We start from the raw sequence: 17,555 nt of genomic DNA on the forward strand, positions 1-17,555 counted from the left end.
TAATGAGAATGCAAGAACATTACATTTGGAAATGTAATGGTTAATATTGCATTTAGTTAATGTGGATGCCTAATCTGGAGGATGAGCTCTGGCTGTGTGAGAGGAGAGATGGGCTGACCCAGCAGGAAGTGAAGGTCCTGGACGAGGAAAGAAATGACAGAAGCTTGTGGAGGGCAGCAGCCCTGTGCATGGTGACAGTCAAAACCCTGCAGCGACTTTCCACTACAACCGAAATGCCAGCATCTGAGACTGTCAGACACTGCCTTCCAACAGACGTGTCCCTGCTCTCCTCTTCCAACCTCACTTACAGCCTCCATTCCTCCATGGTGACCTTTTGACCTTGTCTTCACCAATCTCAAACCAGTTAGTGTCTTTCACTACTTCAGTCTCTATTGGAATATCCTCCACACCTCACCCAATTACTCTCTGTCAGGCCATCTGATTGTAGGTTCATGATAGCTTATGTTTATTTCATTCACTTGTTTCCTGTCTCCAAACTTTCCAGTTCCTAGAAGGGATGACTCTCTTGGATAGTTCAGTGCTGTCCAACAGAAATATAATGTGAACCACAAATGTGATTTAGTATTTCTTACCCTATATGATAAAAGCCTAAAATGCAAATGTCCTCTAGACGGGGAGTTCGATCAGGAGTTTGACCACTCGCTATGATGTGCACTGACCACCAGGGAGTGGCACAGAACATGGCAGGCATCAGCTATGAGGCGCTGGCAGCAGGCGGCAGTGGAGGTGCTGCTGGCCCCAATGGGCTTCCAGGTGAGCCGGGCCACAGCCTCCAGGACCACAGAGGCCGGTTGGACTCCCCATGGGTTCATGTGGGAGCCAGTCTGCGAGGCCAGCCAGGAGATGGCGCACTGCCCACTGGGCGGCCCAGATGCCCATGCTGCTCCTCATCCCATGACATCTGGCCACTCTCACCATATTTCTGTGTGGAGGCTCAGGAGCTGTGACTCAGGTGGGGGGGTGGTGCATGGGGGCCCGGAGGCCCAGGTGCTGCTCAGGGCCCAGAGGTCAGCTGGAACCTGCCTTTCCATGCTAGACACTCATGCTTCAATTGCCAGCTAGGCGTAAGGACTGTACCCGTGCATGGATTTCATGCACTAGGCCTCTAGTAGTCACAGTAAAAGAGTTAAAAGAATCAAGTGTAATTAATTTCAGTAATATATTTCATCTTATCAATTTCAAAATATCATTTCAATATAGAGTCAGCATAAAAAAGTTAATGAAATATTTTACATTCTTTTTTAATACACTTATAGCATATGTCAATACAGACTAACCATATTTCTTAGTGCTCATTGGCAATTCATGTCACTAGTGGCTGCTGTGTTGTCCAGGGTAAGCCTAGTTCTTTGTTGTGTCATTGGTATCACTAGTCCCTAGAAGGGTGTTTACCATTTTATTTTATTTTTATTGATACTACAGAGAGAGGAAGAGATTGAGCCCGCAATCTGGGCATGTGCCCTTGACTGGAATGGAACCCAGGACCTTTCAGTCTGCAGGTTGATGCTCTATCCACTGAGCAATACTGTCTAGGACAGTGATTGCCATTTTATAAGTGCTCAATAAGAATTGAGCCAAGTGACAAAATTACACTGCTTTTTAGACATTTTAGTGTGTTGGAGCTGTAACAGTGGCAAAAAGAACCAGAGTATTGTATTGAAAACAGCACCCTTACAGAATTTACAGCACTGGGATCTAGTACAGTGTCTGTCTATAGCTCCATCTCTCAGACAGTTTCACAAATCTGGGTCATGTTTTGTCTTATCTACAAAGTGGAACGGTTGGATTAGTTGACGCTCAATGTTCTTTCCAATTTTAGTATTATATATTTCCCTCTCCCTTCTTTTGCTTTTCTTCACATATTACTCATGTTCTTTCCCCCCAGAAGTATAATTCAGGGAAAAGTGGGATGGAGGGTCAATGCCAATGAATTTATAAGAATACTAGAGGCCTGAAGCATGAAATTTGTGCAAGGGGCTTGGTTTAATTAGCATATTACATCTGGTTTACTTAGCATATTACTCTTTTATTATATAGAATTACTTAACTATTTCAATCTCTATACAGAGATTGTTTTTTCCAAAGGAAGTCCTGATAGTATTCATGTTATTACATTATTAACTTATTGATTTAGACATGTAGATATTTTACTGACATATTTATCTTTTTGATTTATTAGCTATTTTCTAAAATTTATTAATTTTATGACATTATTTTTGGTTAATCTGAGCATATTTTAAAACCTGATTAAAATGTTAACCTTTTCTTATATTGACATAGCCTATAATTCATGATTACACAAGTGTAGCATTTGGTATTACACCTGTGGTGTGAAATTTTGCTTATATCATTTATTGAGTTTTATTCACTTGGGAAAATATCAAACCATTTCCCTAAAAAGAACTTGAAAAATCATTCAAATCAGTGTTTCGAAAGCAGTTTTTTCCCCCCCATCACTCACACTCTTTAATACCTTTTCCAGTTATTTTAAAATCTGATATGCCTCGTTGTCTTTCCTTTTATAAATGGCTATAAATGCTATTACCACCTTGTTTGAAAATGTGTTATTTCACAGGCTGTGTCTGGATGTGAGAAAAGTGCTTCCCCAGTTCACCAAGTTAAGAAACAGTGTTATTTTAGGCGATGGTAATACTGAACAACATTGTGCATTGAAGCCTGGCTCTTGCTCAGTGAGGTCCCACTTTTATTTTTATTTTTTTTAAAGCCATGTGAATACTTTCAGTCCCACACCTAGAAAACAGTCTGTGGTTGTTTTTACTTGGACAGTCTTGCTCCAAGGAATATTTGGACATTAGCATAAAGGTTGCACATGTTATACAAAGTGTAATTAAAGAAGCTTTGATCCCCAAATGTCAACTGGCTTGCTAAGTGTCATAACAAAGTGTCAAGCATCTGGTATACAGTTAATTTGTAGTCATTAACTCCATATTGTTGATGTGACAGTTTGTTAGCAAGGCAAGCTTGACAGTTGCATTTTGTTCATGATTGACACCTACAGACCTCCCCACCCATTTAGTTTACATTCCTGTTGAGGTTTCCTCAGGTTGCATTTTTACTGCATAAGTTCTCCCATTTTCTTAGTCGAAGTGCTGGTAAACTTTTAAAAACGTATGCTTTGTCAGTACATAAATTCACATTTCTCCTCTAAAGTGTTCTAAATTTGTAGTAATGCTGGGAAGAAAGAAATGCTTGATGATCTACCTAAAGATTTGTTCAAGTAATGTGACAACCCATGCATTATAGTGATGCATAATTGTCACAAATACCATATTTATAATATGACAATTGCTATGGCAATTAATCTAGTCAGCATTAATTTCTTGTATAGTTCCATTAATATTCCCACTTTTCAAAGGCTCAGAAAACAGATAACTGGATACTTCATCATATTCTTAATTGCATTGATTTAATCCAAAGAGTCCATTACAATCTAATTTCAGTCTTTTAATGTTTTAAAATTTTTCTTGTATTGAATTATATGCAACTTGTTTGATGCTTGGTTTTTAACCACTTTTATTAATACAATTCCATTTAAAAATGTTTTGTAAGATACTTAATTTCTTGTTTTCAAATATTCTATCATTATAACAATCCTGTATTCATATATGCATTATATTAATGAACTATGTAAAGGAAGAATCAAATATATTTTATAATATAATGAATATAATATAATTTATAGTATGTGAATTGATGGCAACAATGATTAAATTCCCACAGTTTTGGTTGTTTGTGTAGCTAAGCAAAATATGTAATTTATAAAGTTGTACAAAGTTGTGGCAACAATCAGGGAATTTCATTCACTAATGGTCTTTTCCCCCTGCTAATTTGGAGAATATAGATTTGCTAGTTTCTAGGAAAATTTGATTAATGGGAAGTTTTTAGATGTATATTTAGTTCATCTAGTTGATTTTCTGCTGCTAGCAGATAAGGTCAGGATCAACTCATTGGTGAACAGGATTATGATCCATTTATTTACCACTTGCAGTAATTTGCCCTCAAAAGTTATTACAAGAATACAACCAACACAATACAGAGAGTTCCTGACTGATGTCTTACCATCTGATTCAAGCCTTCATCTTGCCCCCAACTTGCTTTATTACTTTGGATAAATATCTTTTGTCTATTTAGGTTTCATGTATCTTGATCTGTAAAATAAAATCACTGAGCTAGATAGTCTCTTATGTTTCTTTTAACTCTAAACATTATACAGTTGCATGTTATTTTACATTACAGTTAGGAAAGTGCTATTCATTGAAATTGACATGATGTACCTTTGAGAACTTGTACTGTGGAGTGCAGTGCATTTTAGCCTCCATGCACATTCTGGAACATTGCCAGTCTGTTAGATGGCTTGGATGAAAACTAGTCAAATAAAATCACATTAAGTTTTACTCTGAAACCCATTCTATGATGTGGTTGCTTTCCTTTCCTAGTGTGCTGTGTTTGAGGGTGAAAAGGAAAACTTAATTAAAGGAATAATGAGAATATACGTGGGTGGAAATGAGAACATGGGTCTGGATGTCTGGAGAATTATAGGAGTGCAGTTTGAGTGTGAGCCTTTGGGTCTGGTGCACATGGGTGATAACTAGCTTGATCACATGGTAAGTTAGGCAAGTAACTCAACTCATAGTGTCTTTTGTTTCTCTGTGGAATTCGGTGATGTTAAATGACAATGATTGTGGGTAAAACATTGTGTGGTAGGTGTCTTTCTTTTTTTTGTGGTCCCTGACCTTAGCCTCTTCTTATTAAGAGAAATCCCAAGTTAAACGGTGACATATATTTGATTGGTTATTATACATTAATATATAAAATTCACATTGCTAAGAAAAGCATATTAAATGTCCATGTCAATTGGAAATGGACTTCAGGGAATTGTTATCTAACTTGTTATATATTTGCATATGATGACATTAATATTTGCATATGATGATACCATTTTTATGACCTCTAACCCCATTGACCAGTCCTCTATTATTGATTACAATATAGAATTTTGGAATGAAGATAATGTCTTTAATCTAAAGTGATCAAGATAAGAAGAATGCACTTCTTTTAAGAGAAGTTGATTAGATAAATCAGAATAGCAGTGAATGTGCAAAATTATTGTATAGCTGTAGGATTTTAAAGATCGGCAACACATAGACCTGGAAATTTAACATCAGAGTGTACTATGTTGATAAATTATGTAAGAGAGTTTAATTTATATCATTAAGAGTGGAAACACTCATTTGAAAAAAATAGTGTACAAAGTTAGAGCGGTATGCCTAATATTTAAATATACATTCCTTGAGTTTAACTGACTATAAAAGCTATCAATATACCATAAAACCAAAGTTAAGATAAAATATATGGGAGGCCACTATGATCCTTAAAAGGATCACAGTGGGAGCACAGTTTTAAGTAATTGTAGGTCAATTTAGTTTATAAGTCAGTTTTTGAAAGATTTCAGTTACATGAAAGGGAAAAGTATGTAAGCTTATAGAGAATGAGGAGAGAGAAAGGGAAAAGTTATTAAGTTTCTTCTGTTTCAATTTATAAACACTTAAGAGCAATCTTATATAATAAAAGGCTAATATGCAAATAGACCAAACAGTGGAACAACTGGAACAACTGAACAACCAGTCGCTATAATGTGCACTGACCACCAGGGAGTGTGTGCGGAACATGGCAGGCCTCAGCCACAGCGGAATGGTTGGAGCAGGTGAGCAGGGGCGCCCGACCAAGGCAGGCCACCAGTCTCTGTCATTGGGGTAAGCCTCTGGTGGTTCCTGAAAATTCTTTGGTCCTGCGTGCTGCCGTCCTGCCCAATGCTTGCACCTGCTGTTGGTGCCAGCCTTACTTGTACCCACTGCTGGTGCTGAAGCCACTGCTCGCACCCATTGCCAGCACTGGCCCCTGCTCACACCTGCAGCTGGTGTCTGGTACCAGCAGTGATCACTCAGGGCCATCAGTGGGTGCAAGTGGCTACTCCCAGCCCTGATTGCCCCTGAGGGCTTCTCCACCTCCTCCTACTCTTGAGGGGCAGTCAGGGCAGCAGCCGGCACTTGCACCTGCTGATGGTGCTGGTCCCGCTCTCACCTACTGCTGCTTCCAGCCCCAATCACTCTGTGCCATCAGTGGATGCAAGCAGGGCTGGTGCTGTCAGTGCATGGGAGTGGTGGCAGGAGCAAGGCTGCTGGCAGACGGGACCAGGTGGCTGTGGTGGGAAGGGCCGGGCTGGGGTGCGAAGGATGGTACAGTATTAATTATACATTTTAGTATTTCAAAAATATTTTAAAGCTTTAATCTTGTGATAATTCTGCAGAGATCTTGTTGGTGAGCTCTAGCACCAGTTTTGAAAAAAAAAATGACTTTGTGTGTGTGTATGTATGCAATTCATATCAAAGAAATCTATAATAATAAAAGTGCAATATGCTAATTAGACCAGATATCCTTCCAGATAAAGCCAGGGCTATAAGGGAAGCCAGGGTACCGGGTGCCAGAGGGAAGCTGGTGCCAGCAGTTGGGGGAAGGAAGCCTACTCTTGCATGAATTTTGTGCATTGATCCTCTAGTTTGTAATATAAATTTTGATGTATTAATTATAGTGGGACTAAATTAATAAATTACTAAGGAATTTATGTACTTGCCAATCAGGCAACTTAGATAATGATAGTTACTGAGTATAGGTATCTGAAAATATTCTTATAGGTAGTTATAGATATGGATATAGACATAAGTATAGATATATTTTTATTCCTGTAAATATATAGGGGTAGGAATAATTGGTGAATTTGTATGGAAGAAAAGTAAACTATTCTGTATCCCTCAAGTCAATATTATAAAATATTCATAGGATATTACTGAAAAAACATCCCGGTTCAGTAGAACCCTTCATACTGATTTTCCTGTTGAGCTGAGCCATTCATAATCTATACTAATGAGTACAGGAGTCTTTGCAGATTATAGTGTTTTCAGAATTAGCAACTAAGCAAAACACACAAATTAAAGAATTAAAGGCACCATAAAATGTACTGCATCATAAAACCTACTTGTTCATTTCTTTTGACAAGTGCAGTTTAATTTAAATTATTTATGGTACTTTGTACTCCATGAGTAACTGTAATGTAGTGAATTTTGTTAAAAAAATAATGAAGTTGAAGCCAAATGAACATTTAGTTATGATTGTGCTAAAAGATTCAAGCAATCCATTTATCTTTTATATACAATTTCTACAGGCAAATTCATAGTATTTTTCTCTTTCTATTCAGAATTTAAAAAGTCACCTAAGTCCACTGGATATCTTGTCAATGCTTTTACAACATATACCTCAATTAATGAATTCTTGGGAAATGACTTGTTTCATAAACAATCACTGTTAAACATTTCCTATAAATCCAGTGATTTTTTTATAGGTGCTCCCTATTCTAAACTGCATTATTTCTGTTAAAGTTTACACATTGGTAATCACATATGATAATTTTTTCCCCCTTGAATGGGGTCTCCATTTATTGTACAGTGTAATGTGATAGAAAGGACAATGATATGGGCCATTAGATAAACCTGAATTCAAATCCTGGTCTCATCTACGACATTGCACCTCTCTTTCACGTGTAAGTTGCTGAATTCTTTCTAAATGATACTGCTTTTGTGAGTGTTAAATAAAATAAAACCCAAAATATTGCACATAGTTCCTAGAATTCAATAGGCTCTCAGTAAGTGTTGGTTGTTATATACTAACTATTGTTAACCTGGGTAAAATTGTGGAATTGGCAAAGTTAAATCAGCTTCCCCTTTCAACACTTTTGTGTGTTATTTTTCTATGTGATAGTGACTTTACCCCCGCCCTCACACACACACACACACACTCACTTGCCCACCACCATAGCCTCCTGGAGTACTAGAAAACAACTTAATTCTTGCTACTCCTTCCTCAGCCTGTTTATCTGAGAATTCGGAACTGTAGGCGCTGAGATTCAGAAGTGGATGAATCATCTCTTTCCTCTTTGGCCTCTTTTGACATTAGGATCTGCATACTAGTTAATATTTAATTATAATATCTCTATATACTTTCTCTCTGCCCTATCTTTATGCTTACGTGTCCCAGTAGTTAGAACAATGAAGATCTGTCATTCGAGCACATATATTTTGTTATAAAGTTGGGATTAAATAAGGCTATGTCCCATCTGGAAGGCAATACATCTTTGGAAGGAACAGGAAATTGATGTTACTATATGCTTAGCAGTAATAACATTTATTTTTTCCTTCTGATATTATTATCTTTATAGATCGGATATACTTTTCTGATTTGTTTATTAGTTAGTGGAATCATTGTAAATTTAATTTAAAAAGTATACATGTTAATAAGATTCTAAATACATACTTTTCAGGATAATGAATTTATTTTTCTTTTTCACATATTTGCTTTCTGTTTGAGGTATGTTATGAATATAAAAGATTTTGAGAGTCATATAGTTATTATTAAGAACATAAATGAGAAAACTTCATGAAAGTATAACAATCATCCAATTTATTCCTCTCTTATGAAAAGCACATAAACGGCCTATGCTTTAGAGTTATACTTCAGAATTACAAATACGTTTAGAAGTCTAATTTGTATGCATCAGCCTTCACTCTTGTGTTTGTGCTGGCTTTAAGCAGCAGCACAGCTTTTAATTGTGAGGTTTTAAGTTCTGCAATTAAAATTTACCCTTTTTACTAAGAGGGTTGAGTGATAGTTTTTGATTTACTTTAGACAGTTTAGACAAATTATATTTAAAAGAGCATAAAGATGCACAGAACATTTCCTGATTCAGAGAAGGTCAAAGTGTCTTAGTCTCATTTTTTGAAAGTTTTACCTTGAATAACTAATGATTCCTCCTACTTTATTGACTAAACCTTGCTTAAGATATACAAGCAGGATATCAAACTACTACAGAACATCGACTCCTTTGAAATCAGTGACCAAATGACCTTGACAGTAGGAAACATGATATTTTACATCTTATGATGTTATATTAAAACCGCCTCTATGAAAGATTCAGACAGATTACATTAGTGCCTCAAAAGATGCTTCTATTTCTCATTTGATTTCTTTGTGTTTATAAAAATAATGAAAATTCTTTGCAATCTACTGGAAAATTTGTTTAGAGCTTTGACCATAGCAAAAGTATGGTAGAAATTTGCAGACAGATGTTTAATTTAATCAAGGGGACTCATAAAATGGGTAATTCCGGTCAGTAATGAAAGTTGGGGTCACAGAAACAGATTTGTGGCATAGTAACAACAGAAAAAACATCTCTTGGATACTTTTGTAGAAGCAGCACATTAACCAGGGATTACACAAATAAAGTAGGATTAAAATTAATGCCTCAGAAATCTGAAGATATTTGGGGAAAGCAGTGAGAAAAACATGTCAGGGATATAAAAATATAAGAGAGATGGGTTTGAGTTCTGCATGTCATGGATTGGTGTAGGGGTCATTGGTCCAAGGCTGGAGGTGATAGAAATACGGAAATGGTCAGATAGTGAACAGTCTATGAGACATGGTGCTAAGCCGGTGAGATGTCTGATGAGATACTTTTAGAGTAAATAAACTGCTTTGGCAACATTATTTGATGGGGATGATAGTCACACTGGAGAGCATTCAGGAGACAATAGTGATTATTACTGTTCGAAATTAGAAGGGACTTTTAGGCTTATGTTACCCAGGCGGTGTCAGTTGACACAGAATGCAAATTTGAACTGGAGATACTTCCAAAGTATTTGAATGGGAGCAGAATTATTTTAAAATCCTTTATTTTATCTGATGATTTTTAGGAAATTGTTCACCAAATGTTTCTATTAGTGTCCATGTGATGTAGTAGCCAAAGGTATGTCATTACATACAAATTTCTAGAAATATTTATAAACAAAAGGAATAGTAGCTTAAAACAAAAACGTAAGTTATTTTTTGGCCTGCAGACAGAATAAAATTTACTTTGATTAATCTTAAAGGCACACCCTTCTGTTTTCTTGGTGAGTTTGTTAAGATTTATGAAGTTACCCAATTGTTAATGGCAAATAACAGCTGCTATTTTTACATATTCAGGGATTTTTTTCTTTTTGCAATCTGTGATAAATACTGGCAGAGCATTATAAAATGACAAGGGTGCTGAAAGTGCGAATGAACTGGCAAACATGAGGTCCCATTTTTATTTTAATCTTATTGAAGCTACCCTTCTGAACTATAAATACATTGGCAGATAGTTTTATTGGCTTGCTTTTGTGCTATTGTATTTGGATAGATACTTACCATTTTAATAGACAATTGTTAACAGAAATATCATGTGTGCTGATAGAAGAATACTAATTTAACTTGTTCATTTTGTGCTGCAAAAGCGGGGCCTGCCTTGGGCCAAAGTGCCAAGTGCCAGAAATTCCTCTCATGTGCCTTCCTGCAGCTCATCCCTGGAACCCAACTCTGCCCCCATCTTGTCATGCCATCACCATCTACTTCCCTTGTGTCCTGGGAGCCCAGGATGGTGTTCCCATCATGTTCCTAGACTACAGTGTAAACACATGTCCACTGTATGCTTTTTAGATCCACAGTCAATTGATGATAAGAATTAACTAGCTGTGATATGGTTAAAGAAAAGGTCATGACATTTAGAAGGACTCCAGTTTTTTAATCTAATTCAAATAAACACTCTGTGGAGATATCAGGGAGAAGATGGTGATATCATGGGTTGCTAAAGGAAATATTTAGAGGCAAGTAGACCAAGAGTAGTTAATTGTGTTGTGAGATATTGGTGAGCTCAGAGAAATATGATCAGGGAATTCTCTACAATAGGTAATGCTCCTTTATTTAAATGATTTTATTTTGATTAGAATGACATTAAGTGCTGATAGATAATAGGTAATGCCTAAGTTTTGATACTTGTCTTTGTACTTAGGGTAATTACCAATGGCTGACTGCTTGTAAGCCAAAAACATTTTAAAAAGTATAATACAATTATTCCTAGTTGAAATTGATGGAAAAACATTAAATTGTCAGAGTATATTCTCTACACTCGAGGTGGATTTTGTGACAAGTAAGTTCTATTATCCCAGTGTGTAATATCAATGTCATAGATCAAAAGGACACTTTATAATTCAGTGCTGTGATTCCAGAATGTCTCATGAAAACTACCAATTCTCAGCAAAATACTCTGACCTTTGTGGCTAAACACCTGGTCAATTTTAAGTAATCTAGGAAGACATTTCTTGGAATAGCCTCAAAATTGTAATAAATGAAATAATTGAAAAATATGTCTCTTTTTAAAATAATCCTTGATCATCTTTTGATGAAAGTGCCATGAAAAAAAGAATATAAAAATTAGAAAGTCTCAAATGTATTGTAGTATCACCTTTTTTCTGAGGAAATGTGAAAACAATGTGCTTTATAAAATATGAAAATAAGCAAAAATCTCCACTAAAAATTAATACAGTATCTACCTAATTAAAACAAACAAACAAACAAACAAAACAAAAAAACACACAAGCATTTTCAAAAGATTCTAGTGATAAATCAGGGTATTCAGTACATTTCAATTCTGTATAGTGACATTTACAAGGATGACAGACAAAGCAGAAATAAAGCGTTATGTGTTTTCCTCAAAAAACAAACCACAGCTGGTGGGTTTAATTTTATTCCTACCAGCCGTGACAGCAGCCTTTTTAAATATTGAAAGTGTGAATTAAAGCTTCTGCAAAACAGTTGCCATATAAATTTCCTTAACCACTATCAATTATATATGAAGTATCAGAAAATTGTTCTGGCCTAGTTGGTATGGGTTTTAATACGATGGAGATAGCAAATGTTAGATGCTCTCAACTTATCGAAACCGCCTAGAGAAGGGAGTTGAGTGTGTGCATCAGCTGGTCCTCCAAACTATTAAAAAAAATAGCCTTCAAGATTCTTCTTCCTCTCCTGTTCTCATGGATGATAATTATATATAAATTGAAATTGAACTCAGTATTGGTGAGTCTCTACAATAGTGCTGTCGGATAGAACTTTCTTTGATGATTAAAATATTCTCTGCCTGCATTGTTTAATTCAGTAGCCACTGGCCATATATGGTCACAGAACATTGAAATGTGGCAAGTACAAATGAGGAACAGGATTTTAAAACTTATTTCATTTTTATTTGCTAGACATGTGCAGCTAGTGGCGACTGTGTTGTACAGTGAAGCTTGGTAGCATGTAAGGTACTTTACTCTGTTCCAGAGAAGATAAAACCAACGAACCAACCAACACAAAAGATACTCATGTGCTAGGGAAGAGAAGATATACACATGTATGTACATAATTTTGGATAATGCAAGTCAGAACGTTGTAACTATTTAGATGTACCAGAAAAGCTAAAACAAGGTATTGGAGCAAAGAGTGGGGGAACAGCTAGTTTGTGACGAAGGAGAAGGGTTTGTGGAATTAGTGGACAGTTAGACAAGCTCTGGGTAGTACCTTGGCAGTTAGAGCTAATTTGCAGTGGCATTCCAGATGGAAAGAATTTTGGGAGCAAAGTCAGGACATGGAAAGGTGAAGGCATGTGATGTAGTCAGTGAGTGATAACATTAGCTGGAGGGCCAAGAAACAGCAGCCTTGACTATTGGGCCATCACATCAAGTGCCTAACCAGGGTAGGAGTTTTATTTTGTTGACGGAAGGGAATCTCGTAGGATGTAGGGAGGCCAAATAGGAAGTCGTGAAACTGCCCAGGAGACAGGTGTGAGGCTAGAATGGTAGAGGTGGCAGTGGTAAAACAATGAGGGGGGGAGGACAGGAAGTTCTAGAGTGCATTCTCCCACATCAGCTTGCAGTAGTATGTTTTTTAAAAATGGAGATATAAAAGTCTATCTATGTTTTCTGCACAGGCTGTATTCTTCTCAGCATGGTACCAAGTTGTGTTTTATAGAGGTTTTTTGTCAAATACTCAGGCCTATGCACAAACAAGTTATACAATGCCTAAGAACTTAATCAGATCCAATGCTTTAAGATCGGTTTTAAAGAGAGGGTGTTAGCATGTGGGCAATGCTTCACTATTAGATTATACTGTAACAGTAGATAATGGGTGGATGGGAGGAATACAAAGGAAATGCGAACTCTTTTTTTGTGAGCTGAGTTTGTCTCTATAAATGGAAAAACTCGAAAGATATCTTCTCCATGAAACGGATTTCTAGTAGGCTTGATATATATGTTTTTGATGACTTATACTGGGATAAGAATTTTAAGAATAGTTTAAGAAGAAACTTCAAAATATAAGGGTAAATTGTATATGTAAGGAATCACGTACCCTTCTGTATGGCAGTAACACCTTTTACACTCATGGGTGAGTGCATGAGCTTCACGCCATATACAGATTTGGCACACAGGATATATTTCAGTTTAAGATAAATTTAAATGTTCCAATAAAGAAATGAAAACTCCAGCTGAAACCGGTTTGGCTCAGTGGTAGAGCGTCGGTCTGCGGACTGAAAGGTCCCAGGTTTGATTCCGGTCAAGGGCATGTACCTTGGTTGCAGGCACATCCCCGGTGGGGGGTATGCAAGAGGCAGCTGGTAGATGTTTCTCTCTCACCAACATTTCTAGCTCTCTATCTCTCTCCCTTCCTCTCGGTAAAAAATCAATAAAATAAAAATAATTTTTTTAAAAAAAGAAATGAAATCTCCAATTCTTTAGTAATTATTCTTGTTAAAACAAACATATAAAAATATACATGAACACTTACTTGTACTTATAAAATTTTATCTAGCTGTTAGGGTGTTTGTTAAGAATCTGGTTGTGTAATGGAATTGCTAAACAGGATGTTAAAGCACTACCAGAAATTTTACAAATATTCAGCGTATCAGAAACCATACAGATGTTCAACTCCAAGAGTCAGCTTGCTTAAAAGTACTTTCTGATGTTGAACTGGTGCTCTTTTTCTCCCCATAAATACTTCTTATTGGCGTGCCTACATTTAAGAGAGGTTTCAAAATAGTAAGAACTTACCCTTAAATATGCTCATACACTTTTAAAGTTATGCTCCCAATTTAATATCACACATGTTTTTCATATGATTAGAAAAGTGTATTTTTCATATGCCCTGGATACAAAGTTAGAGGCAGAAAAACTTTGTTTTTGCCAGCTGTTTGTTTAAACACCATTAAATCACAATTCACATTGCTTCTCTAAATGTCTTAAATTTTTGCTTCACATATTCCCTGGCTTATAAATGTTAGGGTGAGTTTTTAACACAACCAAACTCGGCATACTTATAACGATTACAGGGGTTTTGAGTGTGTGTCTCATACTCTAAGAACAATTATATGGTTTTTATTCCGAATTAATTTTTGTTTGCAATATTTACAAAAGACTTCATTTTTTTTTTAGCTCTTGCTTTGAGTTAAATGTATTCTTTAATTAAACTTAATATATTTGTTAGTTTGTATTAATGTAATGAATAACATCTTTTTCTTTCTCTGGTGAGAGACTTGCACATGCATGCTACTTTTTCTAGTTGCTCTCTGTTTTTTGCTAGCTTTAATCTTAAATCTAAAAAAAAAAAGTCTCTTAGTCTTTCCTTCAGTAATTTAATTCTGCCACAAGAGATTAAATATGCCTTATTTATATTAGCATATAAATTAATAATGATTCAAACAATTATTTACCATATAATAGAAAAAAAAGGCATTGAATGAATTTACAAATCCTATTGGCCATTGCTGGTAACTCAGAACTGATAGCTATATTTCTAAAGTTATTCCTTTCATGTGCATAAGGTAAATTTAAATCTCTCTTGGAATATAAGGAATATAAAGGATGGTGAATATTTGCTAAAAAAAAAAAGCAGACAATCTGAAAGGATTAAAATGCTTTAATCAGACAGAAAAAAAAAAGGCTTTGGCCACTTGATTAGGGCTGATTTCCACCATCTGCTTATACTTACTGAGGATCTAGCCCTGACTGAACACTAATTTGTGCACTTCCTAGAAATTGAAATCTCTCAGCAAGCAAATTAACAAGAGCAGGGATTCAGCAATAATGGAGCTCCTCGGCTTTTGTTTCCCTCTGACAGATGGACAGGGTGTGCTCAAATTGAATTCAGCTTTAATTGCATTGTGCCATTTAAAATTTTATCTGCTCCACAGATTTTGTTTACAGGTTTCAGGATTCCAAACCTTTGGAAGTTTTTTTTTTCTTCTTCTTCTCTCTTCAGTACTGAGCAAGATAAAGAACATTGTAATTCTGTGTGACTGGGTGGTGTTCAATGCAACTCCTTGCCCTGAAGGGTAGCGCATTAGGAAAAGGAATTATGTTTTTGAAAGTCTGGGGCAAATGGGAAACAATACGAACTTTGCATATTTTCAAATATTGACAGATCATAAATAAAAGTAATCCGAAGTGCTCCTCTGTATTTCATATCTGCAATAAGAAAGCAATTTGCCTTGCTTCAATTAAAGTATTCCAAACTTTGCCTGCTATCGGTCTATCACTTGGAACTGGGCACTCCTGAATTCTAGAGATAAACTTTTTTTTTTTTTTTTTTTTTAATAAATGAATCACGATATTTTAAAATTACTTTTAGTTTCTGCTTGATTGACAGTCTTCAGATAGAACTGACTTATATGAACTGTTCTTTTGAGCAGAGGTATGAAATACTAAATCATTTAGGCATGTCCTAAACATCCCCGTGAATCTAACGCTGAAGATGCATTTGTTACAAAATTGCTTGTCAATCTACAAGCATTTCCTCATAAATCTGTGGCTTAGTAGGTACTAAACTCTGACACTTCTGGTGGCAAACAGAGATCCTGAAAGCTTGACTACACCATCATAAGGTTTGATTTGCACCCTATTTATGTGAAGATTGAAGACTTTCAGCTATTGAGCACCTTGCCAGGAATGACTGAATTTGCTTTACATGAGGCAGATAGCTGAGAAGGAGGAAACCGGAGGAGGGAGGGCTGCGTGGGAAAGGAGGGGCAGGGCTCTCCGAAGACTAGACAATGCTCCTGTGCGCCTCTCCGAAAGTGACAGGCATAGAAAGAGCACCGAGAAACTTCTGAACAGACTTTCAAACACGCAGTTCTTACAGACACAGTTTCCATTTTCTATATCCAGTTAATACCTGGTCCCTCCCTTCCACCCGAGGGGGATTTGAAAAAGGCCTGTAAGAAATCTGCAATGTCTCCTTGGATGTGGCAAAGTGCATATTTGTATATCGTAAATGGCTCTCCTTATGAAAGGGGCTTCTTAAGTTAGTAATAACGTGATCTAAGAAGCCCTAGCCGGTTTGGCTCTGTGGATAGAGCGTCCATCTGCGGACTGGAAGGTCCCAGGTTCGATTCTGGTCAAGGGCATGTACCTTGGTTGCGGGCACATCCCCAGTAGGGGGTGTGCAGGAGGCAGCTGGTCCATGCTTCTAACTCTCTATCCATCTCACTTCCTCTCTGTAAAAAAAATCAATAAAGTGATTTAAGAGTACTTCAAATTAGCTACTAAGTTCTCCTAAAATGGGCTTCAGAATGAAAGTAGGAGGAGTCAGCAGGGGTTGCATAGGCTTGGGGGACACGGGTCGCTGCGGTCTTAGCTCTCCAACACGCTGGTTCTAGGTCGAGGAGGGTGTAGGCTCAGCATCTCTCTCCCAGCCACTGGCTGCCAGAAGCTCAGTTGAAGTGGACGATGCACACAAACTTCGCACCTTCTGGGAGAAGCAGCCGGCCACAGAAGCTGCTGCCGACGCTCTGTGTGAAGAACAGCAGGGTTATGTGGTTCGGATCAGTGGTGGGAACGACAAACAAGGTTTCCGCAGGAAGAGGGTGTCTGGGCCCATGGCCGAGTCCGCCTGCTGCTGGGCTCGGGGTTGCATTGTGGATGCCAACCACAGTGTTCTCAACTTGGTCCTTGTAGAAAAGGAGGGAGGAAGATATTCCTGGTCTCCCTGATCCCACAGTGCCTCGTCCCCTGGGGCCCCAAAGAGCCAGCAGAATCCACAAACCCTTCCATCTCTCTAAAGGAGAGGATGCCCGCAAAGACTTTGTGAGAAAGCCTCTCAGCAATGAAGGTGAGCCATCTAGGACGACAGCAACCAGGATTCAGCGTCTTGTTACTCCACGTGTCCTGCAGCACACACGCAGGTGTGTATCGCTCTGAAGAAACAACGCACTAAGAAGAACAAGGAAGAGGCCGCTGAATATGCTCAACTTCTGGCTAAGAGAATGAAAGAGGCCAAAGGAAAGCGCAGGAACAGATGGTGAAGAGACACAGACTGTCCTCTCTGAGAACTTCTACCTGAGTCTGAGTTCAGTCAAAAACGAGATTTTTGTAACAAATAAAGAGAGCAGAAAAATTTTTTAAAAATCTACTAAAATGCCATATTTTGGATAATGCAATTTCATTTTAGAAGACAGGTTTCCCTGTTATCAAAATGGGTCATTTTAATGTTTCTCAGAGGTCTCAGCTCATGAGGATTCCAAATCCTGGTGAAGTAATCCAGTGTAGGCATTGCTGAGAACATCCGAGTTTCATAAA

At 37.2% G+C, this 17,555-nt stretch overlaps 1 protein-coding gene and 1 pseudogene across 3 annotated transcripts in view; both read left to right on the forward strand.

Moving 5' to 3' along the window:
• The window catches only part of DACH1 (dachshund family transcription factor 1), a gene marked incomplete at its 3' end in the record, with an annotated part of 423,255 nt that overhangs the window by 47,310 nt on the left and 358,390 nt on the right, over window positions 1-17,555 (forward strand). The window lies entirely within an intron of this gene.
• LOC311618578 (small ribosomal subunit protein eS6-like) lies at window positions 702-17,287 on the forward strand (annotated as a pseudogene). Its single transcript has 2 exons — window positions 702-774; window positions 16,637-17,287. The product of its transcript is annotated as a small ribosomal subunit protein eS6-like (transcript).

This window comes from Pipistrellus hanaki, assembly GCF_964339955.1.
Source record: "Pipistrellus hanaki genome assembly, chromosome: 3".
Classification (NCBI taxonomy): Eukaryota; Metazoa; Chordata; class Mammalia; order Chiroptera; family Vespertilionidae; genus Pipistrellus; species Pipistrellus hanaki.